Source organism: Arvicanthis niloticus, chromosome 18 (genome assembly GCF_011762505.2).
Source record: "Arvicanthis niloticus isolate mArvNil1 chromosome 18, mArvNil1.pat.X, whole genome shotgun sequence".
Classification (NCBI taxonomy): domain Eukaryota; kingdom Metazoa; phylum Chordata; class Mammalia; order Rodentia; family Muridae; genus Arvicanthis; species Arvicanthis niloticus.
In genome coordinates, this window is record NC_047675.1 from 15,383,157 (window position 1) to 15,408,409 (window position 25,253).

General features: G+C 49.2%; 1 protein-coding gene across 2 annotated transcripts in view; it reads right to left on the minus strand.

Annotated features, from left to right (window-relative positions):
* The window catches only part of Znf423 (zinc finger protein 423), a 297,120-nt gene that overhangs the window by 261,563 nt on the left and 10,304 nt on the right, over positions 1–25,253 (minus strand). The window contains exon 1 of one of the 2 annotated variants that reach the window (XM_034522804.2): positions 19,893–19,997. The exons of the other annotated variant lie outside the window; for it this stretch is intronic. The gene's annotated coding sequence lies outside the window, so the exon portion shown is untranslated. Of the gene's footprint in view, positions 1–19,892; positions 19,998–25,253 lie in introns of those variants that run through there. 2 annotated transcript variants of the gene reach the window in all.

Consider the following 25,253-nt stretch of genomic DNA (forward strand, 5'->3'; position numbering starts at 1 on the left):
TTAGTTATCTACCATTCATCAGTGATGAGCATGAGGCCCAGAGAGGTTAAAACACCAGTCCAGAAACACTCCAGCAGCAATACCAGATCTTCTACCCGCCTGCCTCAGTCAGTTCCCAAGCCTCCATCCTCTTAATTCCAACATGGCGGCTTTTTGAACTCAATGAATATGCCACTGAACGCGGTAAACTGTACCACCATCACCGCCACACCCACCCCATGCCTGGCCACTGTCACCTCCTTCCTCCTACCCCAGCCACAACTCCACCATACCTTCTCTAAGAAGCTTTGGTTCATTTGCAATCCAATCTGCTCTTCCAGTGTGCTCCGACCTAACTGAAGTGGACCATAGCATCATACCCAAGGCCTCCTGTTCAGAAGCAAGGCTACATAAGCCACCTGAGGGACTAATAAAAACTCAGACTCCGTTTACATAGTGGCCAAGAACAGCAGCAATGCTCTGAGGGATCTGACCCCTCCTCTGTCCTGCTTGGGCACCTATACTCACATAGACAAATATAACATGCACATAAACAAAAACTTAAATAAACTAGCAGTTTTTATCCACTGAACACAACAGCCATATGTGGCCAGTGTCTGCTATGCTAAACAGCACACATGTAAACATTTCCATACTGTGGAAGTTCCGCTGGACAGTACCAGTCTGTACCTAGAGCAGACATTGTTGACAACCACAGACTCAACTACACCAGTTTCTGTTCTTTCAGTACTGCTCTAAACTCACAGAGGGTCCTCTGGAAATGTTGAATAAAAGCGAGGAAGGTAAGGAGGGGAGAAGGAGCGATAGATGGAGATTGACTAGGTTGACAAATGGACAGACAGACTGATAGACAAATCATGATGGGCAGGTGGATGGATGGATGGATGGATGGATGGATGGATGGATGGATGGATGGATAGGTGAGTGGGTAGATGGATAGATGGACAGACAGATGGAAAGACAGGTAGGAGGATAGATGTATAGGTGAATGGGTGGATGGATGGATGGGTGGGTGGATGGATAGGTAGGTGGATGGATAGGTGGGTGGATGGATGGATGGATGGATGGATGGATGGATGGATGGATGGAAGAGTGGATAGATGGATGGGTGGGTGGATGGATGAGTGGATAGATGGATGGATGGGTGGATGGATAGATGGGTGGATGGTTGAGTGGATAGATGGATGGGTGGGTGGATGGTTGAGTGGATAGATGGATGGATGGGTGGATGGATAGATGGGTGGATGGTTGAGTGGATAGATGGATGGGTGAGTGGATGGATAGATGGGTGGATGGTTGAGTGGATAGATGGATGGGTGGGTGGATGGATGAGTGGATAGATGGATGGGTGGATGGGTGGGTGGATGGGTGGATGGATGGATGGATGGACGGATGGATGGATGAGTGGATAGATGGATGGGTGGGTGGATAGATGAGTGGATAGATGGATGGATGGGTGGATGGATAGATGGGTGGATGGTTGAGTGGATAGATGGATGGGTGGGTGGATGGATAGATGGGTGGATGGTTGAGTGGATAGATGGATGGGTGGGTGGATGGATGAGTGGATAGATGGATGGGTGGATGGGTGGGTGGATGGGTGGATGGATGGATGGATGGACGGATGGATGGATGGATGGATGGATGAGTGGATAGATGGATGGGTGGGTGGATGGATGAGTGGATAGATGGATGGATGGGTGGATGGATGGATGGATGGATGGATGGATGGATGGATAGATGGATGGGTGGATGGATAGATGAGTGAGTGGATGGATGGATGGGTGGATGGATGGGTGGTGGGTGGCAAGGAATCTAGATGAGTCATAATCAGAATTCCCAGCACCTTAACTCTCAGAGATCAAACCTCCAACACGGGGCTGGAGAGATGGCTCAGTGGTTAAGAGCACTGGCTGCTCTTCCAGAGGTCCAGAGTTCAGTTCCCAGCAACCACATGGTGGCTCACAACCATCTGTAATGTATCTGATGCCCTCTTCTTGTGTGTCTGAAGACAGGGACAGTGTACTCATATACATAAAATAAATAATTTTTAAAAAATAAAAAATAAATTAAAAAAAACCTCCAACACAAAACCTCACCTAATTGCCCTGTCATAACCCTCTGCTCAATCCAACTGTCCCTGTCCCAGACATGAGCAGCTGAGGACTGTCCCCTCCCTCCAAGGCCCTGTAACCACTCCCTGCTGGACTAAGAGGGAGCTGTGTTGGAAAAATCAATTCAAAAATGCCTTTACTGTTTTGAGTTCTTAGATACCTAGCAAACCAGAGCTGACACTCTGCCTTTAATAGCTTCAGCTCTGAGAGTCTTGAAGACATTTCCTTCTAACTAAGTAACCCAAATAAATGTAGCGGCTTTTTTATAAAGAGAAATAATTAAAGAACAGATGGTGTTGCTTACTTTGAAATGTTTGCTCTAAAATAGATTTGTGTGCACCTTGGTTGGAGTTCATCCCCCTCTGCATCCATGTGTCAGGAAAGAAGATCAGCTCGCTAATTACCTGGCTGTCTTTTCCCTACAAGATCCCAATTTAAGAATCTCGTTTCATTCTAAGAAAATTAATTCAAAATGCCAAATAATTTAAAAATGTATTAAGATTCCCCTTAGACCAGAATGCAGAAAGGAGTTTTCATCCGTCTGCTAAAAATCACCTTGGGTAGTAGGATTGACGTTTAGTTCTTAAGACTTGATCCCCAAAATTGAGCTTCTGGCACAGGTATTGGTTCCATATGTCCACAGAATGTTTCATTTAAAGTATATGTGCTTTTAAATTGGTCTCTGACCATTTTTCCTGCTATGTGTCTCTAAGCACACCACACAGTTTCCCACCCCTTGGAGCCTTGTTCTCCTCGGAAGCTAGGCTCTTTTATTTGCATTGGAGGTAACCTATTTCCAACATGCCAAAATCTGTTCGTTTTCAAGGCCACTTTTGGAGATTTTATAGCCTAAAATGGAATAAAATTTAAATTTAATAAAATTTGAGCCCTGAAAAGAGAGAGAGAGAGACAGAGAGAGACAGAGAGAGAGAGAGAGAGAGAGAGAGAGAGAGAGAGAGAGAGAGAGAGAGAGAGAGAGAGAGAGAGAATGAACTAGTTTAGAAGCCAGCTACTCAGACATTAAGGAAAATACTCTGAGAAACCCCACAGGGTAGAGATCGTGGTCAGCCTGCCAAATGTCATTTGGGGCTGGCTTCAGATGAGAACCAGAGCTGAGGATGCAATGCAATTATTTAAATCCAGAAAGAAAAATGTTTGCTCCCAAATTTGGCAGCAGATGACAGCCTCTGATTTCAACTGCCTCCATGCATGGGTGGGGACGCTTCCTGCCTGGGAGGCATTGGGACTGCAGTCACACCTGGGTCTGAGGTGAGCCCGGCACTGTCAGAGATCCTGGGTTCTGCTTTTGTTTTAATCACATGAACTTAGGGTTGCACTTAAAGCCTTCCTAGGGTAGCATGTCACTTTTTCTTTAAATCACAGGTTAAAACATGAGATGTCTCTTCTCCTTTGTTTCTCTGTAGCTGCCTTTGTCACTGACTAGCTGGCCCCCTCCTCTAGCCCAGTAGCTCACTATCTTCCTCCCCCTGGCCTGGTTCTAGGTGTGAAGGCCCAACCTGGCTGTCACTCAGGCCTTTTATAGGTCCAGAGAAAGAAGCCACAATGATACCACAAGGCCTGGGGTAGTTACTGCAAACCCCCACAGCCCCATCCCTCCGCAACATTGGAGAATGCACTCAGAGGCCAAGAGTTTTTCAATGCACACCCACAAAGGGCTTTGGGAGGATGCAGTCCAGGTCTCCTTGGGCTTGTATGTACCATCATAACCACCACAGCCACCCCAATGGCTTGGTTATCTCCACAACTCTTGTTCTATTGAGGGGCAGTTACAAAAACCAGGAGGTGGCAAGAACGGACACGCCAGCAGTTGATTGGCTCCCCATAGAAACATGGGCAGAAACTCCAGGGCACAGGGGCCAGGGGGTTGAGGACAACTGAACTCCTAAGGCTGTGAGATTACAGGCAGGTCAGACCTGAAAGGTCAGCTCATTTGCTTATGTCACTCCCACAGGAATCCCCACCCCCTCGTGCTGATTGTAACTCTGTTTTCAACTCTAGGCAAGTGCTCTACCCCTGGGCTGCACCCCAGCCAGTTGCAGGAAATTTTGAAGATTAGCCCTGGCCAGAAAGGATGCAGCTCCTTTACCCATCTTCCTGAGAATGCACAGCCTATTGTAAGACCCCAGGGGGCCATCCCCAGGTGTCCTTGGCGGAAAACTGAGCTTTTCAGCACTTTACCTCTCTCTCCTCTTGCCCCCAGCCCTCAGGTCTGCTCTCCTCAAAAATCCAAGACCTTTCTTCCCCAGGATAAACTCCAACCTCCTCCAGGAACCTTCCCCTAGGGAAAGAGAGGTACCAGGACTATTTGCAGCAAGCTAGTAACCTACTCCAGCACACGAAGAAACATTAAAACATCCACTGAGTTGAGAAGAGACATTAAAACATCCATTGAACAGATCAAAACACCAAGGCTCACCCTGGTTAAATGACCCGCTGGCTAGGGGTCAGCTGAAGCCAGGACTGAAATGCTTTTGTGCATTCTTGAATGGCTAATCCGGTGGGCCCTCCATCCGCAAGGCCTGGCTCTGGGTGTGACCCAAGAGGTCCTGACTCATCTCTACTCTCTCATCCTGGTGACTAATGACTCTGGGCAAGACAGAAGACCATGTGGGGGGACAAGAATCCTGGGATCGACCTTGAACTTAAGAGGCTGCAAGCCCTGAGCAGAGTTACTAACAAGCCAGGAGTAATCCGAGCCAGCCCTTAGATGGAAACACAGGCCTGGTGGCTGGCCAGACTGCCGGCACCGGCATCCCCAGCGGATCCAAGCCTACCCGGCTCCATTTCACCAGCTCTGTTCTGCACAGCCCTTTCTCTGCATCAACAAAGCCTCTCCTGCTCATCAGGCACTGAGAAAGGGCCAGACACTGTGCTAACTACTTTACACCCAGTATCTTGTTTGATCTCCAACAAAGAGCAAGCCATGGGGGTTCATCCTGCATTCCAGGCAAGGAAACTGAGGCGGCTGTGGCACTCATGACAAGCCTCTGATCCAGATTCTGGAACAAGGCCAGTGTCTTTACTATTGCCCTGTTTAGCCACTGCAGTAGGGAGCACCTCAACATACTCTGTGACATGTGAGAGGAGGCTATGGCTTGTTATGATAGAAAGGAAAAAGAAGGGATGGGGAGGACGGAGAGGACCAGGAGGACGACAGGGAGGACGGAGAGGAGGATCATCTGCAATCTGTTCATGTTTGAAGAAAAGTTTCACATATATTCAAATGCATGGAATGTATACAGTTAATTCACATACAGCGTTTTTTATCTGTTAATTGAGACTTCATGAATGAGGAAATATTAAAAATCCAAAAGGCTTGCTAGGCCTGGAGGCTGAGGCAAGAAGAGCGTAAGTTCAAGGCCAGCCCCACAAATTAGTCAAATTCTGTCCAGAAATTTAAAAATCTGATGGGCAGGGGGATGTACCTCCATGAAAGAAGAACACTGGTCTGGTAAGAGGTTCAATTCTCAGTACTAAAAACAAAGTAAAATTTAAACGACAAATTTTGTTCATCCAGGCCTGAGCTTCATTCATCAGTTTCAAACTTGGACAGAAAAATCTCAAGTTCAAAGTGCTCTCTATCCCTCTCAGAACCATTTATACCACAAAAGACTGCAACCCCGAGTCAGTGTCCACTGAGCTGCAAGCTACCTGGAAGCCCCTCCATGAGACTGGGGGGGGGGGGGTTTAAGACGCCAGTCCAGAGTGAGGTAGGCCCAGGTTTGGAACCTAAAGGTCCACAGTTCTTCCAACCTGCTCCTACTTCCCAGGCACGCCATCCAGGGTGGGGACCTGCAGCTAGCTGCTCAGAAGCCAGGAGAATGACCAAGGTTCTGCACAGCACTCCAGGGATATGAGGGTTCAGGAAAACGGGGGCAATGACCTGAATGCTGGAGGCCTGGGCTCCACCCAGGCCAGGGATAAACCAGGGCAAGGCAGTTACTTCCCTTCTGGAGTCTTTCCAGGATTCCCATCCAAGATCCCTGCGGAGGTTTGCTAGGTCTCCCCCAGAGAGGAAACCTGACCCTTTTGCTTTCTCTTTCGGGACCCCCATCTCCCCACCAGATGTCAAGCTGCCTGGTCAAGGGCTTAGTTCAGGGTACCCCATAACAGAAGCCCTGGGATGGGATGGTGGGCCCCTAACCCAGATTCAGCTGCCCTCCTCGACGATAGGAAAGAAACTCTTGGACGGTTCTTAAGGCTCGAAATAAAGTTTAAATATTACTTGGAAATTACTAAACAAATCAAATCACTGTTAAGTGGATGTCGTGGGCTTCCTCTAGACAATACATTTAATGAAGATTATTGTCCTCCTGGTTATAGTTTGAGATTTGCATTTTATTATCAGAGAACCACTTATGCATTACTCCAGGATTTTCATTAGGTAAATAAATTTTTATGTGGATTTCATTATACTCCCTTGGCTGAAATTCTGATCACTTAACAGCAAGAATGCTGTTCCAACATCCTGTGTGTCAATCAGGATGTAACTGTTTCCTCGGGTTGTTGAAAAGTACTTTTTTAAAAACCTGGTGTTAATGGAGAGAGGAAAAGGAACAGGGTGAGAACTTGGGGTGGGTTTTGTGTCCAGTTCCTTTGCTGAAACACACCCTAGAAAGGAATTCTCTCTTTCAAAACATGTGTGTCCTTTTACACATACACTATGTAAGATTTATATAAATCAGACACCATTTCCTTTTTTGGTCACTTGGAGGTAAACGGATTCCACAGCACCAGGACCAGGGAGACTGAGGTACAGGTTAGACCTGAAGAAAAAGAGTTGAAAGATACGCGTATGGGAAGATTCAGGAAGGAAGGCAGTGGAGAGAAGCCTTCCTGGAACCTCAGCCATCAGCAGGAAAAAAAAAATCATTTCTAAGAAGTCTAATATGAAGCAATTAAGCTAATTGGAATCTAGACTGTACAGGGCGCCTCCGGAAACTGGAGACCAAGGGACTCTCCTTGCTGGAAACTCACACCTCAGTATGAATGAGTGAGGGAGGGAATGAATGAAACAGCCTCACACAGACCCTCACCTCCAGCCCCAATCTCACCAGTCCTGTGAGAAGACACAGGTGGTTCTGGATAGCCCCTTCCTATTGGCTCTCAGGGTTTCACGAGAAATTGCCAAAAGAAGGGGAAAAAAAGAAAACTTCATTAAAAGGGGTTGTCCCCTGCCAAAGTCGGGCTGGACCCCTGTTTATTATCACATCCTTCTCCAGGCCAGCCCAGAGAACCCACATGGACCTTCCAAGATGGCTTTGCTGAATGCACAGGGCAAATTCCCGAAATGGCCCAGGGAAATACAGGAGCAGAGCGTACATAAAAATTGCTCAGAAGAAGGAAACTGGACCAGGATCCATCCTGACAGAACCCTATCGTCCTGCCCAGCATTGGCATTGAAATGTTGAGGTCCTAACGTCCGTGGAGCCCGTATAATAGTGTGCTGGATTTGGAGGAAGATGTTCACTGTTCCCATTGCTCAGTTTCTTATCTATAATACAAATGGCAGTAACCACATTGTCTCACTGGGTTGGGACTGCTAAAAAAAAAAAAAAAAGGGTGAACCAAGAGTGTCTAGGTCTGTGGCTGGGCATGTGCAGAGGATCTCCATGGATGCTGTCTGTACAAGGCCATCAGCCCACAAGCACTTGCCTTTCCACACAACTACTTTAGCTGTAAACACCTAAAGGTACCTGGACTCCAATCCCAGTATCTTCAGGGCACAACAGTCTCCTTGATCCCCACCCAAGAGTAGACACCTGGGACTCTGCAGTAGGAAGCTGGCTGTACTTCTCTAGGATCTGTGGCCTTTTTAAGTATTGATTGTGTTTGTTTGCTTGCCTGTTCATTGGGACAGAGTTTTACTATATGGACCAGGCTGGCCTTAAACTCCCAGTCCTCCTGTCTTGGTCCCTCCAGGGCTGGATCTGTGCCACAGGCTCTGCTCTTCTAAGATCGTTGATAAAACAGTAGGGAAGAAAATAGGAATAGTGAAAAATAAAGTTGCCCAATAGCGGGGCCTCAGGGACAACAGTGTTCTTCCCAAAGACGAGAGGCATCTTTATTTTTGTTTATATTTGTGTGTGTGTACCCATCAGCAAGTGAGTGAACTCGGCAACTTTGTCTTCCTTTGGAGATAAGGCATCACTCTGTTGCCCAGGCCGGTCTTGTTACTCCTGAACTCAAACTATCCTCCTGCTTCAGCTCTCCAAGAAGCTGGAACTATAAGTACAAGCCACTGTGCCCAGTTCCACACCAACATTTAAAAGGGGAAGGCGGGCAAGCAGCTCTTTCTGCTTCCCAGCCAGCTGTCCAACCAGATCAACTACTTCTCTTTTCACTCCTGGCAGTGTGGCCACCTCGTCACCCAGCCTCAAACACGTGCTCATCCTATGTCTTTATTATAGCATCCCTTGTCTTGCTCTTGCGTATTGTGTCCCCACCCCTAACAACAAAGCTCCTGTGGTCCCAGGACCCTGTAAAATCTTTCACCATGGCACTAAGAACCTGGTTTGCCTGGTACTGGACAGACAGAAGTCAACTTTAAATACATTCTCCCCTTTACCAGATCAACCCCAAGAATCCCTTTTCCACACTCCTCCAGAAGGTCTTAGTCCATAGACAGAGGCGAAACAGATGCGTTAGCCTTGTGGACAACTCTCCCCAAAGGCAACTCAGGAACCCTCTCAAGTGAGGCTCAGACCCTGTTGCTCAGAGTCTCACTTGTCCTCAAATACCTACTGTTGATCTCGGTAACCACCTACATGAATAGACCATTTGTTGCTAGAACATAATATTTTCCTTGGCTTTTTAGGCACCAGTCTGGCAAATGAGCACTTCCCCTGCCTAACCTTCTGATGGCTTTATGTGAGTAGTTAATTAGAATTACACACACATGTTTATGAAAGTTTAAATAAGGCATACTTCAAGTTTGTGAAAATATATGTAATTACTCACACCGACACTTCCCACTGAAAAGAAAGGCAACATAGGCAAGACCCTGGAAGGGCCAGCGGGTGGAGGAAGCCTCTGCCAGCTCCAACAATTCCACCTTGGGGGACAGCGCCTGAAGCCCCACCATCAAGCCTCTTGCTCATTGTGCTAACACTGCAGCCAACACATTGCAAAAAGGCCCTGGGTAGAGGCGGGGCTGCTGCAGTGACCCAGTGCATGTTTTTCAAAGGGCGCAATCTAGGGATTGAGGAGATGGTTCAGTGGCTAAGACCACTGGCTGCTCTTCCAACAGATGCAGATTCAATTCCAAGCGCCCAAATGGCAACCCCTAACTGTCTGTTACTCATGTTCCACCAGATCCAAAACCCTCATGCAGACAAACATGCAGGCAAAACACCAAAGCACATGAAATAAAAATAAATAATCACAAAAAAGTACTTAAAACAAAAGGCCCACCCTAGCCCCAGGGGAGCCCTTTTCCTACACACACACACACACACACACACACACACACACACACACACACAGGGAGACCCCCTACTTGCTAAATTGAGCAGAGATTTGAACAGCCTGAGGACCCAAATGACCAGGACTTTGTGGCTGGAGTTCTGCCTTCAAGGCCCTTCCCCTCTGGGCTTCCTCTGATGACCTAGTCTCTCCCTGCCATCCACCTATGTTCCACAGTCCTGTCTAGGCTTACCGGCTCTTCCTCCCCTCCCAAGTTTCAAAAGAGTGGTTGCATCCACATCCTGTGGGTGTGCCCAAATCCTCTTCAACTTCCTAGGGTGAGCAGCCTGACCCTTCCCACCAGGAATTCCTAACAGCTACCAGATGACCTGCCTTGGACAGAGGTCTTAGTTCTTCCCACCACCTTGGTGCTGTCTCTGAAAACCCTGCTGGCTCTTGGGCCAGCGTGCTTACTCAGCAGCAGGGAACCACATTGCTCTCCTGGGACATGGAGAGCTGATGACACTGAGTCTCCAACAATGGAAAACTGCTGTCCTGGGGCACAGTGACCCAGCCAATGCGGGCAAGGGTGAGATCCTGAAAGCTAGTCCATGAGTGCTGCCTACAGGTTTCAGGCACAGACTGACCAACCAAACCTTCTCAGAGCTCCCCTCCTGCAGCACTGGATGCCCTGTGACAAGGGAGACATCCCCTCACTTGCCCCTGGGGAAGCCCTGCCATAATTCTGCTACTGTAAAGAGTCAAATGGGTTCAGAGTCTCCTGGGGATTCCTCTTCCTCACAGAACAAAGAACAAAAGATTGTGGCCCTAGGATTCAGGACCCAGCAGATGATGCAGGGCACAGAGAAGAGTCTAGTACACTCAGGGTTTTTCACTCAGGGAAAATTTGAAAACGCCATGATATACCAGGCACTTCAGAGTTCTCCCTCCTCCTCTCTGAGCATTCTCTTGAAGCTCAGGGACTCAGTCCAGATGGTGCTAAGAGTCCAGCAACGAAGGAAGCACAGCAAGTAAAACAAATCAATTCTGCCGAGAATAGCTCCTCTGCCATTAAGGAAAGAGAGACGGACGGCCCTGGTCCTTTCGTGCCCTGGCAGGCAGGGTAGTCTGAAAAGCCTTACTGAGTGACCATACACCTGTGCAGAAAGTTTGTGAAGGGGTCTGCCAGTCTAGGAAGAAAGTGGCACTGTGCACGTCGAGAAAGATGCACAGAAAAAAAGGACTGGGGTGGGGGTGGGGCAGAGCCCAGGACACTGAGATGGTGCTCTTGAACTTTGCATGCAAAAGGGCATAAGCATTTAAGATCCATCTGGAGCCTTCTCACCCACAGCCTTCCTACCTCCCTTTTTCTTGCTGACCTAACAAAGATTTTGGTTTGGATGTCCTCAGAGGCTACTCGAACTCCAAGTTGGCCTGTGGCTAGATTCACGGGATACCATTTTCATCAATAAGACACAAAGGAGGGGCTCTGGGGTCATTAGAAGAACCCCCCCAGGCACACTTTTGTCAGGGAATTTCTCTCCCCTGCACTTTGGACACAAACATGTGGGATGCGTTCTCTGGTATAACAGAAGATATTTCCACATGTTGACAAACCTGAGAACAAGGGCCCGTGTGTGTTAAGCAGAACAAAGTGTAACCATGAAAACTACCAGGATCTAGGTTGGCAGAACTCAGTAATGTTCCCCAGCTACACTCCTCCAGGTCTCTCCTCCCAGTATATCCAACAGCCTCTTATGCTTGTACTGTTCTGAATTTGACTTAGTGGTCTTGCTGCCTAAAACACTCTGCCAGAATGGTACCACCCCTGTCAGCCAGCCAGTTCCTCCAGCAGCTTGCTCCGGCCCCTCTCCAGAGGATCTTTTCAGGCTCTCTATACTTCAAGGCCTTAGAAATCTTACCCACAGCAAAGTACAGGTCATCAAGGCAGGGCGGAGAGGAGACTTCAGCTTTGACACCTTAAAAAGCACTTGACTCCAGGCTCCTGCCCGACAGGAGAGGTAAGAAAAGGTTCATAATGGAAACTTCCTCTACTTCATATGTAACCTGCCTGGCAGGTGGAGAGACTGAAAACATGGAATAAGTGTTGAGAGGGCAGGCTCCAGAGGCGGGAAACCCAGGTTCAAATCCTAACACTTCCATCCATTTACCAGTTACATGACCTCAGGCCCCAGAGCCTCAGTGTAGGCATCCATAAGAACAGGAGAATACCACGGAGAACTATAGGGAAGGTACCAGGAGGAGACCACAGGATGCAGAGCACAGGGCCCACACTAAGCAGATTTCCAACCAGGCAGTCCACAGTGCAATACCATAGTTCACCAGAGTAGCAGGAGCTACCTCCATAAGGGGACATCAGAGCCCTCCAGCCTGATTTCACTGCTTCAGTTAAAGTGCAGGCTCCCCCAAAGCAGCCAGAATCCAAAGGCCCTGGATGCTGAAGCATTCATGTGGATGTGCCAGGCCCAGCTCCTCCACTTCTGTCTTTGTCAAGCCATTTCTTAGTGGATGGGACTGCTCTGGTCCACTCAGATTTCCACTCAAGCACATTTCCAGTTGCTCTACAATCAGCTAACAAACATCATTCCAGCTGGCTCAGCTGACCCATCCAGATTACAGTGCCTGAGTCTAGAGCACAGACTGAGACTATGAAATGTTCTCAAATGAGCCACTAAGGAAAAGGCCAAGAATGTTCTAGAAAACAGAAGCTACTGGGAATGAGGATATGACCTCTCAAAGTGACGTTTTCCCCAGATCGCCTCTCTTCCTCTTTCTAACTCAGTTATCAGGACGTCCCTGAACCCACAGCCACTGAAGCAGAGACAAGGAGAAATGAGCCTGAAGGGCCACAAAGAACTCAGCCACCAAAGGCAGGGGCAGATGTTCTGGGCCAGCGAGATGACTAAGTGGGTAAGAATGCTCGCTCGCCACCACACCTGTTGACCTGAGTTCAATCTCAGAAGTCTATGTCATAGAAGGAAAGAACTGATTCCTACAGACTGTCCCTCTGATCCATAGGCTCACCATGGAATACCCACAGGCGTACAACACGCACGCACTAAATAAATAAATAAATAAATAAATAAATAAATAAATAAATAAATAAATGTGTTTCTTTTTCTCAAACAAAAATCCCCAAGTTCCCACAGGAAATTCTACATAGAAAGAACCTGTTGCTCGGGCAGGAGGCTACAGTCAGCAGACAGCTACACCCTCCTGTACCCCTCCCCACAAGCCTCAGGACCCTTGCCAAGCAGGAAAGTGGGTCTCATGGTCCTGGGACCAGGTACATCCACTAGGTCCTAGAAAAAGAAGCCACAATATGAATTTTGCTGTGATGTCGCCAGCTTTTCCCATGCTGGTTTCTTTCTTCCAAAGACAGTGCAGTTATATATATATATATATATATGCAAAATTCTCATACACATAAGATAAATCTTAAAAAATTTTTTTAAAAGAAAAAAGTGCAAGCCAATCATAGCATATCTGTGAGTGGGCGGTTGACATGCACCTGTAACCTCTGCACCTGCATGTCTCAAAAAATTAAAATAATAAAAAAAAACATGGATGACACTCATCCTCAGGCCTCCAGTCTGCTTCCTGCATCTGAGAGATGGAGAGTAGGCTTCAATGATAGCACAGGTCCATAAGCAACTCAGGAGGCAAAGGATAAAGGGTTACAAGTTCAAGTATAACCTGGCTACAGACCAAGGTCATTTTAAAAACTCTAAACCTGGGCAGTGGTGGTGCACGCCTTTAATCCCAGCACTCGGGAAGCAGAGACAGGTGGATCTCTGTGAGTTCAAGGCCAGCCTGGATTACAGAGCGCGTTCCAGGACAGCCGAGGATTATACAGAGAAACCTTGACTGGGAAAACAAAAACAAAAAAAACCTCTAATCAAAAATAAGGGAGGGCCGGGCAGTGGTGGCGCTCGCCTTTAATCCCAGCACTTGGGAGGCAGAGGCAGGTGGATTTCTGAGTTAGAGGCCAGCCTGGTCTACAGAGTGAGTTCTAGGACAGCCAGGGCTACACAGAGAAACCCTGTCTAGAAAAACCAAAACCAAAAAAAAAAAAAAGGGGGGGGGGGATTGCATGAAGGAGGGGTCTCCAATGTGCACCTACCCCCAGGTTTAGCTGCACTAAGGCACCCAGTCACTAGACCAGTTCATCATCACAAGCTCCGCCCATCAGCAACACCTACAATCTAGGACTCTAGCCAGGGAGACAATCCTGGGCTCCTCAGAGAAACCCTGAAGCACTATGGTTTTTTCCAGGAATCTGAACTTCATCCCCCAAACAGGATACATTTACATGTGGGAAGAAAGGCTTGTGCATGCACCAAGGACGCAGACCCAGGTATTTATACAGTTTCATAAACTGCGAGTGATTATTCTATTTCATAAGAACAATCGCTATGCAAATGAAACCTCCAGCTAATACAAACAGGGCTGTTAAACTCACTTGCCAATGTTTATGAAAAGAACCCCAGCCTGGCCCTGACCAAGCATGCTAAGAAAATGTTTAATCACAAGACACATTTGAGTGAGGAAATTAGGCAAATAAGAAAAGATGGCCTGAGTTCATTCCCAAAGCCCCTTCCCACCTCCCAGTTCTCCTTTATTCAGCAAGACAATGATGGCCAAATGAAAAGGTTCCCAGAGGAAGGATGATGTCAAGGCTCCGAGAAGGGGAAAAAAAAAAAAAAAAAAAACAGGGCAGATTCAGGGGAGGGAGCACAAATTTTAACAGCCCCTCTCGACCTCCCACCTATTCACACTTGCATTTGAGGAGGGTGGCAGGATGGGTGGAGGGGACAATATGTTAGAGGCTCATGGGCAGGGCACAGGAAATTCCTGGCTGCTCCTACTCATGCTGGGCACTGAAAGCAGACCTACTGCATCCCCAGGTTGTGTTCACCATGGGGGACACCAGGCTGGGGGTCACACGTCAAACTTCAAGAAAAGGTCTCAATATAGTACATTCCAGCCCTGGCAGGCTTAATACTTAGCCTTCCTAGGATCTACCATAGAGCAAAAGAGCACCCAGTCAATGAATTAGGAAGGGTCCCAACGGTGCCGGAAGCCACGTTCTCAGAGTCACGCCACTGCAGCTGAGGAGTCAATAGATCGAGTGTTGGAGAGACCACAGAATGTGAGAGGATTAGCCCAGATGTAGGGACATAAACCCCTGTGGGATGACTCCCTTTAAAACAGATATAAGAAATCATGCTCCTAATGCAATGAGACCAAAGCGCAAGGTGATGTGCAGTCCTTGGGACTTGATTCTGCTTAGTCAAGGTTAACTATGAGTTCTGTCTCCCTCGCTATTCTGAAAAGGCCTGGAGGGGACTAACGGAGTTCCCCATGTCACACAGGTTAATAGCACACATAAGACAACTCCAGGTCAAGCTTCTCCAATAGAGATGGAGGAGAAGGATAGGTGGAAACTCAGCTGGTACAGCCCCTGCCCTGGGGCTCCTCCCGGAAGTGCTCCACAAGGAGGCAGCGGTGGGAGGGACCTCTACAGCCATTGCTCCCTGGGGCTGGGGGAAACCAGAGCCGTGTCCTGGCAGGGCCTCCCAGGGGCCCGGGCAGGGGCAGCTGTCCAGAACTGTCTGTCCAAGGAGGGGGCAGGGAGGCTGCCACACGGAGCTCGCCGTGTGCCAGTCCCTGGGGCCAGGCCGGCTCAGCCTGCTGGCTCCATCCAGAGCCCGCCCCAAGGGATGCTGGGGGAGGCAGCCAGGATCAGAGCCGCCGGCTGCGCATTCCCCTCCCCCAGCAACAGGGGACTAAAGTGGGTCAAGGAGGAAGGAGGGGGCCCAGGAGGGCTGGGGGAGGGGGCCGAAGAGCTCGTGAAGGCACCCAGGGGGAGGGAACCAGGGGAGGATGCCTGGAAAAGCAAAACCATGTGTGCAGTAGGCCTTGGGGGGCCAGCAGAGTGGCTGAACGGCTGCAGAAGACGTGAGGGTTGTCAAAATCGCCTCAGAATTAACTGCAGGGGCGGGAAATGCCTTCATTTGGACTCCTCCCCAGGTTGGTCCTTCCCTTTACCCCACCCATTGGCCTTGGAGGCTCCTCTCCCATCTCTTTCAGCCTCTCTTAGAGCCCACCCTCCAGTCCATACGGAGCAGCCGGTTGGCTCAGACCAGGAGGTGTGCCCAGCTGGGGCCCGGTTGTCCCGCCAGGAGGTTGGGCTCCTGGGGTAGGGAGCAGAAATGTAGCGCAGCCCAAGCTGGGCCCTAGTTCAGCAGAACTGTGGCTATACCAGGCCAAGTCAGCCACAGCTCACCAGTGAGGAGATTGGAGTAGGGCCCCTGTCCCCAAGAGGCATCCTTAGGAAGTCTGCTGAGAAAGGAAAAGGAGGAAGGCAGGAAACGTCGCCCAAGCTGATTCCCACCCAGGAGGGGCAACCAGATCCCAGGGGTTCTCAGGGGAAGGACAAGGGGACACAATTTGATCCAGGGAGACACCAGCTAGTGGTAGGCCTCCACCCATGACCAGCTCAGCTCAGTCACCAGTCTCTTTAAAAGCTCCCCGACTCATGGCCAAAAAAAAAAAAAAAAAAAAAAAAAAAAGGAAGCATCTACCCACCCAGGCAACTCGATATGGTCCAGAAACCTCCAGGGTGCCTGAGTTCCAGGAAGCTAAGCAAGGAGGGGGTAGGGGGCAGAGAATGTAGAGGGGGTTCAGTGTCCTGTTATAGGAGTGTATCCAGGGCTTTTGTGGGGGATGGAGGAAGAAAGTTATGGGGACAAAGACTTAGAGCAACCTGACACAACAGGCTTCATTGGAGGGGCATGCATCCATGGGATGGGGGTGGGTGGGTGGGGGGACATGAAGCAGGCTTACAGACCAGCCTGGGATACAGGGAGCAGTTCAAGCAAACACCTTACTCTGCATACCCAGCAAAGCTATTTACCCCCTCAACAGTCACCTCCAGGATTCCCAATGATCCCGAAAAATTACCAAAGCCTTGGAGGGTTGGGGTGGGAGAAGCCACGGGAGAAAGAAAGACTCCTACCCTAAATACACCAATTCTCATCTCACAGAAGAGCTGGCCTCAGGTATTGCCAGGTTCTCAAAACACTGGGAAGCAAGCACAGCCTGCTTCACCAACCTCTTGGCTGTCAGTGGGACATCCTGGTTAGCCTTCCCCTCTCTAACCTGTCCAGGCTGCTTATTCCCAGCTAGAGCCTCAGGAGTGAACTCAGCCCAGGAGCAGGAAAGGGATGAAGAGGACCACCATCCTCAGGCAAGTCCTCAGGCAGATAGTGTCTGTCACCACTCGGGAGTCCAGAACTTTTTCTTTTCTCCTCACTGGCCCACCTGGACGTCCTAGGGAGGAGCTAGGTGGGCAATGACTCACCGGGAATGCAGAAGGCAGCCCAGGAGTGACTCTAGCAGGTCCCATTGTTTCTAGCCACTATGTCCTTGAACACTAGGCTTTTCCTCAATGCCTGCAGCCAGGTGAATAGACTGGTACCAATCTGACAGGACTACAGAGGGAATCATGAGAAGCTTCAATAGCAGTCATCTTGGAAATGGTACACAGTAGGCCTCCAAAAAAAACAAAATTGATAAACACCCCGTCCCTTCTGCTGCACCTTACTCATTAGGCAAACCTCCCAGGTGGACTCTCCAAAGAAAATAAAACAGGACAAGATACACAGGAAGGCAGGGACAAGCTCAGCCTCACCCAGCACATCCGAGTGACAAATGAGTTCAGGAAACCCAGGGCAGGCCTCCACATTTCTCCTGGAGAGCGTGGAGAAGCAGTACTCGGAATCAGTGAAGAGGGCAGGACATTTGGAATAAAGCCCCGTGAGACACCCAGACAGACTGCACTGTGGACACATGTGGGCAGCTGGCTTCTCAAGGATCCAGGATGGGGGATGGGAGAAGCTTGGGCCAGCTAGGCAGACTCGGGGACTTGTAGCAATGCTGGAGTGTCAGGATGTCCTTCCCATCCTCAGCCGTAGCAGTGTGGGCATGAGGTCATAGACCCCAGCAAGGTTCTTGCACATTGAACATAAACAGTCCAACTCACTGCAGCAAATGGCCCTGATACTCCTGAGCTTAGAACAGGCCTGTAGGCTCTGTGCCCCACTCCCCCCCCTTCTCACTTGGCACAGCACAAGGGACCTTGCCAAAATGATCTCCCTGGGTGTGTGGAGGTGCCATGTGAACTAGAATGACACAATTCGCAGAGGTTGTATAAACCTGTGTGTTCTTTAAGAGCTGGGCTTGGCGCACATACCTATACTACTTAATCAGGGGCTACTGCAGAACTGAAATCTGCAGGGCAGGGTGGCTTAGATTCGTTTAAAGATAGAGATAAAAGGGGCTGGAGAGGTGGCTTGATGGTCGAGAGCACTGTCCGCTCTTCCAGGGGACCTGGGTTCAATCCCCAGCACCCACATGGCATCTCATAACCATCTGTAACTCCAGTTCCAGAGGATCTGAGGCTATCCTCTGGCCCCCATAGGGACCAAGTACATACGTGGTACTCAGACAGATATGTAGACAAAACATCCATATACATAAAATAAATAAAGATAATAGAGAACTAGGCAGATGGCTCAGTGGTTAAGAGCACTGTCTGCTCTTCCAGAGGACCTGGGTTCAACTCCCAGCACCTACATAACAGCTCACAACTGTCTGTAACTCCAGTTCCAGGGGATCTGGCACCCTCACACAGACATATGCACAGGGGAAACACCAATACACATAAAATAGAAATAAATCTATCACTTAAAACATAAAGATAATAAAGTAAAGAGTAGCCGGGCGGTGGTGGCGCACGCCTTTAATCCCAGCACTTGGGAGGCAGAGACAGGCGGATTTCTGAGTTCAAGGCCAGCCTGGTCTACAGAGTGAGTTCCAGGACAGCCAGGACTACACAGAGAAACCCTGTCTCAAAAAACCAAAAAATAAAAAATAAAGAGTAGGAAACATACCTTGGTAGCGGAGAACTTGTCTAACACGTGTGAATCACTGGGTTCAATAGTCAGTGCCCCCACCCCCCAAATTAAGAATAGGCCTTTTAAAAAATCAAGGTCCAAGGAATAGCTAGATAGCTTACCAGGTAAGAAGACTTGCCACCAAGACTGGTGAACAGAGCTCAATCCCTGGAACCTACATGGTGGAAGGAGAGAATAGCCTCCTGCAAGTTGTCCTCTGATCTACATGCATATATGCTAGGACATGTGCATAGCCACACATATATATCCATCATACAAAATAAGTAAATGTAAAGACCAAAGCTCAGACAGCCATCTGGGGGACCTTCCAGAATCTTCTATGCTCTGTACTGTGTGCACACACCAGCAGACTACCGCACAATACCAGCCCATACCCAGGGGACTTTTCCACTGTTCTACATTCCTCTTCTATCCACCATGATCTAGCCTCAAAGAAAGCCATCCAGACTTGTCCCTTCAGACGTACACACCCCACATTCCCACAGATTTTGTCCTATCGGATTCTCAAGGGTGAAGACGGTGACTTTTGCTACTCCTTCTATCCATAGCAGGGCTGGGCCCAGGCAAAGGAAGGCAGCCCTGGGGTCAGAGACAAAGAAGACTGTCTACTTTCCTCTGTGGCTCTTTCCCATCTTCCCATGTCAGTCATATCCCACATCCTCTGGAATGTCCTCCCAGAGGACCAGAAGTCAGATAAGCAGGGCAGGTTCCCGGTGAGAATTAGCCATTGGCAATATGTGCTCTGTCTGACCATCTCGCTCTGAAGTCCACTGTCAGCTCCCTGAAGGCAGGTACCCAGAATGCCTCCGAAATGGCCATCCAGCTCAGGCAGTACCAGCCATCTACTGAGTGAGCAGGGAGAGAATTTTAAGAGGCAAACTAGATGACTTGACTTAGATCTGTCTGCAGGTCTTCTGCCTGTAATTTCTTAGACAAATGCATTCAAGGGCTGGCTGGGGAAGTCGTTCATCGGGTAGCCCTTACTTAGAATGCACAAAGCCAGAGCTTGGATCTCTGGCATCCCATAAACTAGGTTTGTTGGTCTATGTTGGTAATCGAAGCATTCAGATGCTAGAGGTAAGAGGACCAGATATTCAAGATCATCCTTAGCTGTAATACAAGTTCTAGGCCAATCTGGAATACATGAGACCATATCTCAAAAAAATAAAATAAAAAAACTAAAAAATTTTAAAAACCCAACTATGCCCATACATCCATAAAACAGAGAGACACAGTATAGCTCTGAGGTCTCCAAGCTTGCCTTCAAATAGGGTCTAGTTCTACCTGTCCAGCGTTGGGCAATTGACTTTACAGCTCCCCCACCCCCATAACCCACAAGTGATCACAGTACCTTCCCATAGGTGTCTGTGAAGCTTGAATTGGTGTGACGTGCTCAGAACAGCCCTGGCCCCTAGGAAGCAAGCAATGGAGGGCACTGATTGTGTTACAGTGCTTAGCCCAGGCTGCAGACTCTGACCTCCTTAAGCCCCGCCCCAAAGCTGGGGGCCAATCCGAGCTCCAGGACCCCCAGGCTCCCTAAGGTGCACATCTGGTCAGCGGGCTGCAGTCCACCACCCACCACTGGCCGGCACCCTGCAGGGGTCGCGACGCCGCCCCCGCCGGGCCTGGGTCTCTGAGGCCTGAGGGCGCCAGGATCGGCTGAGCGGTGGGGGCCACCCGGCGACGCGCGAGCGGCGCAACCCGTGCCTTCCCAGCCAGTCCCCCGCCGCGGCCGCTTTGTGCCAAGCCCAGGCCCCGAGTTACTGCGTCGCAGCCATGGAGCCCTCAGCGCGGGGGGCAGCCGGCGCATTCCCAGGACGGCGCCTCAAAGGAGTCCCAGGGCCGCCTCCATGGGCAGGAGGGTGGGGACCCTGAAAGGGCCACGTTCCCAAGGCCACCAGGCTTTCGCGGGTCACGAAGCAGAAAGGGCCCCGGACCCGCGGCCTAGCTTCACCTACCCTTATCCCATCCCCCTACCTCACCACCTCCACCCCTCCTTTCCCTCAATAGCTTCCCTACTCCCATTTCTTGGCCTATCCATCTACTACCTCTTCCCTTTCAACCACTGCCTCACTGTCTTCCTGTCCCTGCCCTGGTGTCCCTGCATGCAGATCTCTGAGACAAGTCCACAGACAGGCTGCAGTAGGCCCAACTCCCCACCTCTTGTCCTGTAAATCTCTGGTGTCCCCGACTCAAGGTGCTTCCATCAACACCACCATCCTTAGGTCACAGCATGGCCTGGGGAAGGGCCAGGTTCTGGGCTGGGCCTCTGAGGAGACTGAGAAGCCTCCTGGCCTCATTTCCCCATCTGTCAAATAAGTCTGGAATGTGAGTCCACTGCCAGGTGCTGGGGACAATGCAGAGACCAGAGAAGGCACCCTGAGGGATGGTTCTCACAGAGATGGGTCGTGGCCTGAGGCCTCTCATCAGGCTGATACACTCAGAGAGAGCTGTGTGTCTGTGGTGGGGGTGAAGGACGTGGCATTTTGGTTCTGGGACAAGAATGGGACTCAAGAATGCTAAGCTTTTGCTGGTGACAGCCCTAGTTGAACTGACCCATCACTCAGGGAGTCTCTCTGGGGCCTGGATTGCACCAGAAAAGCCAAAAGGAACTGAGCCAGTGGGGGTTGGGGTGGGAGGTGCAGGCAGGAGGGAACTCGGGGATACCCTGCCACCTCCCACAAACTCCCCAGCCTCGTGGAAGCAAAACCCTTCAGGCCTCCTCCCAACAGAAACCCTAGTTAATTGGATACATGTCCCCTCCAGGATGATCCTGTCCAGACAGCTTCTCCTTACCATTCCCCTCTGAACAGGATTTGTGTCATCGTCAGGTATACTTGCAAAAGCCTCTCCCTCCAATTACAATGATCTTACATGTGCACCTGTCGCTGGAGCCTTGGCACGGAATGCTGGCACACAGTACATGCTCAGTAAACACATGGGATGCATGAGTGAGCAAGTGAACAACCAGCAGCAGCGTGGAGCTTGAGTTGCAACTCAAGCTGAGGTGAGAGGAGCAAGCCACAAATGCTCCTTACAAACCATGAGGCTTGCTGAGAGACTCTCTCACAGAAAAACCCTAAAAGCTTAAGAAAGTTGTAACTCTGCTTAATCCAGTGTTGCCAAGTGTATCTGGTCACAGGAGACATCATACCTCACTCAAACTATGATTTTTATAAACAATCAAAGGACTTCCAGAGAGACAGACCTGCTGCTTGGTGTTTACAATAGGATGATGCTGGGCACACAGGAAGTGCTCCCGAACACCTAAATAATGGATACAGAAATGCCACACACTAAGGTCACCACCGCAGTGACCAGCCTCTTCCTCGGGCGGCTAGCACTCAAGGCTAACTCACACATGCACATACCTCGACTCCAACACACACATACAAAGATAGAGACACACTTGAGGAAACATTCACACACAAGTGCACAGACCCACAGGAGCACACAGATCTGTGTGCACAGGCACATGAAGCCCATTCTGTGGCAGTGCCCTGCTCTCCCAACAATTGTTTCTGTGGCTGGCCAGTGAGCAAAAGGAGATAGTCTACAGAGAGGATGGAGAAGACAAGCCGTGAGCAAAGCAGCAGCAAGTTCCCAGGATGCCCTTGCTCCTCCCTCAGGCACAATCCTGTCACAAGGTCACTACATAACCTTGGACACCTGACTTGCAACTCACTGAGCACTTCTGACCATCCTCATGAGAAAGGCGCTCAGCTGAGGAGACATGATCAAGAATCACTATTGCCAGGCAGTGGTGACACACATCTTACATGTGCACCTGTCGCTGGAGCCTTTAATCCCAGCAGTCAGGAGGCAGACAGAGGCAGGTAGATCTCAGGGTTTAAGGCCAACCTGGTCTACAAAGCAAGATCCAAGATCACCAGAGCTATCTTGTTCTTAAAAACAAAACAAAGAATCATTATTGCTCAGAAAAAGGCTAGCCCAAGACCGTCTAGACAGTGAAAGTGAGCACCCAGGTTCAAGGACATCTACTGCCTGTAACATCACAGTCTATGTCTGCATACAAGCATTCATTCGATGTTAGCTACTCCTGGTGGCGTGATCCCATACTTGAGGCCCAAATGAAATGGAGTCTGCCCAGTCACCTATCAAAGGAATTCCCTTCATCTACCCCGCCACAGCCTGTGCCTCTCTCTCCCTTGGCTGTCCTGTGTCTGATCCAGCAGTCAGGAATTCAGACTTTCCCAGTATGGATTCCACTTGGTTCCCTCTGAATCTTCCTTTGAACCAGGCTGAGTCTCACCTAGGTGAGATGCTCAGGATGTATGAGGAAGAATGGGTGTATGAGAAGGAGAGGAAGAGGGTACCCAAGCAGTGCCCATAAACAGGAGAAACTTCCCTAAGGAAGGAAGTGTGGATAAAAACAATATGTGATTTCTTAGCAAAAGGAAAACAAAACGGAGAGGGGGAAAAACTTGTTCAGGTAAGGATGAGGTGAAACCCTCTTTCACACACTAGTTAGTGGTGGATCAGCTGGTGTGAGGTTTGCAAGTCAGTTTGGAAATAGCAACACAATTGTTCAATGAAATACTCGTTGACCGACAATCCCACCTCTAGAGATCAAGACTAAGAAACGCTCAAACAAGAACACAAAACTCCGTGAGGATGCGCCCGCATCACTGTTACAGCAAAACACAGGAGCCGATTACATATCCACCAGCAGAGGACTGTACAGAAATTCCAGGGGCTTCCGGCTATTAACATGGAGAGCTACAATACTAACATGGTAGTAACCTCCGTGCTAACGGTCTTTAGCCCTGGTGCTATGTTCAAACATACAGAATGCTTCAAAAGGAAAACTAACCTGGAACCTAATCTCCAAAAATTCTGCACTACGTGTGGTCCCAGGTCATGTGACTACTTCAGGTATCTAAGAGAAAACTGTACAACCAACACTGGAACCACTGCTACGTGAGAATAACAAATGAGAGAGAGCATAGTCAGGTAGCATAAGGTACTATCTGTGTGTAGCATAAGATACTATCTGTGTGCATGTGTAGTTGTTATAGATGTCTTACACATACATACATGCACTCTTGAAAAAGTCTAGGTATGAAGATAATAGCCACTGTCACTAGGAAGAAATAGAATTAAGTTATTTTAAGATTCAAAAATCTTGGGCTGAAGAGATGGCTCAGTGGTAAAGAGCAGCTGCTTCTCCCGAGCACCCGAGTTCAATTCCCAGTACCACATGGCAGCTCACAACTGTCTATAACTCCTGTTCAGGGGGGATCCAACACCCTCACACAGATGTACATGCAGTTAAAACACCAATGTATATAAACTATCTCATTTGTTTGTTTGTTTGTTTGAGACAGGGTATTTGCATAACCAACCCAGGCTGTCCTGGAACTCACTCTGTAGACCAGGCTGGTCTCAAACACACAATCTCTGCCTCTGCCTCCAGAATGCCGGGATGAAAGGTATGAAAGTCTTGTACTGCCACCCAGCTCAGAAATCATTAACTTTCTCTTAAGATGTGAGCACAGTCAGCCCAAAGGCTGCGTTCCACAGAAGTGTGAAAGCAGGGCTCAGTCCTGCCCCTACGGAGCCAGGGCCTTCTGCAGACCTAGAGAAAGAAGATTTTCTGTTACTTTCCAGGGCTGTCAGTGTAATTATAAAGCTAATGACCACTGGCTCAGGCTTGGAGCTGGCTAAGACTTATCCACAAATCCTAGTTGTTCTGAATGACCTTGGCCAGGGCATTTCAGTACCACAGTTTACACGTCTCCAGAACAGAAAGTCAATCAAGAATTGCATGAAGGTACAAGTGGGATGGGATTGTACAGTGCTGACCCCACACGTGTCCTCCCCATGACTCTGGATGGACATGTGTATGGCCTGGTCATTCTCCACCTTCATCATCCCTGGATGAAAAAGGTACCCAGAGAACCAGCTTCAGGGACACTTGGCCAAGCCCTAGGGCCAAATGCATCTACATAGCTGGCACACCGCCCCCACCAGCTCTAAGATTCTCAGGCATCTCAAGATGCTCACACAGCTGTCAAGTCCTATTCCAGCCTCTCTTGTCTTAGCTTCCAAGAGGGCAAGAGAGCAGGACAGGACCAGCTGTGCACCGCAGAATTCCCTGGAACAATGGCTTTGGATTCATCACTACCAACCCATTAATTCTCCCTTGTTATGCTTTTATGAATCAAAAACTATACCTAGGCTGCAAGCAATGGCACACACCTGTCACCCCAGAACTCTGGAGGCTGAAGCACGAAGATTTCAAGTTCAAGACTAGCCTGGCTGGCTACAGAGCAAAACTGCCACCAAAACCAAACAAACGAAAAGTCAATCAATCAAACACACACACACACACACACAAAAAAAACCAGAGCTGGGGATGTAGGTCAGATGTACAGCATCCATCTAACACACACAAGGCCCTGGGCCCAAGGTTCTGGTTTCAATTCCACTGCATAGCATACAGTAACAATCCAACCAATTCTATCCCCTTCTACAGACAGGAAACAGGCACAGACAAGAAACTGTCCTCCCAGAGACCTCAGAGTATACTCTCTGTAACCTTCCTCATTCCCATGATAGAAGCCAGGTTTGCCTTCAGAAAAGGAGGGTCTTTCTTTTCTAGTCTAGATAACTAACAGGCCACCAGGTCATTACTGTTCATAGTCTCCCTCCCACCTCTTTGTTTCAGCCCCACCCCTCACTCGTACCT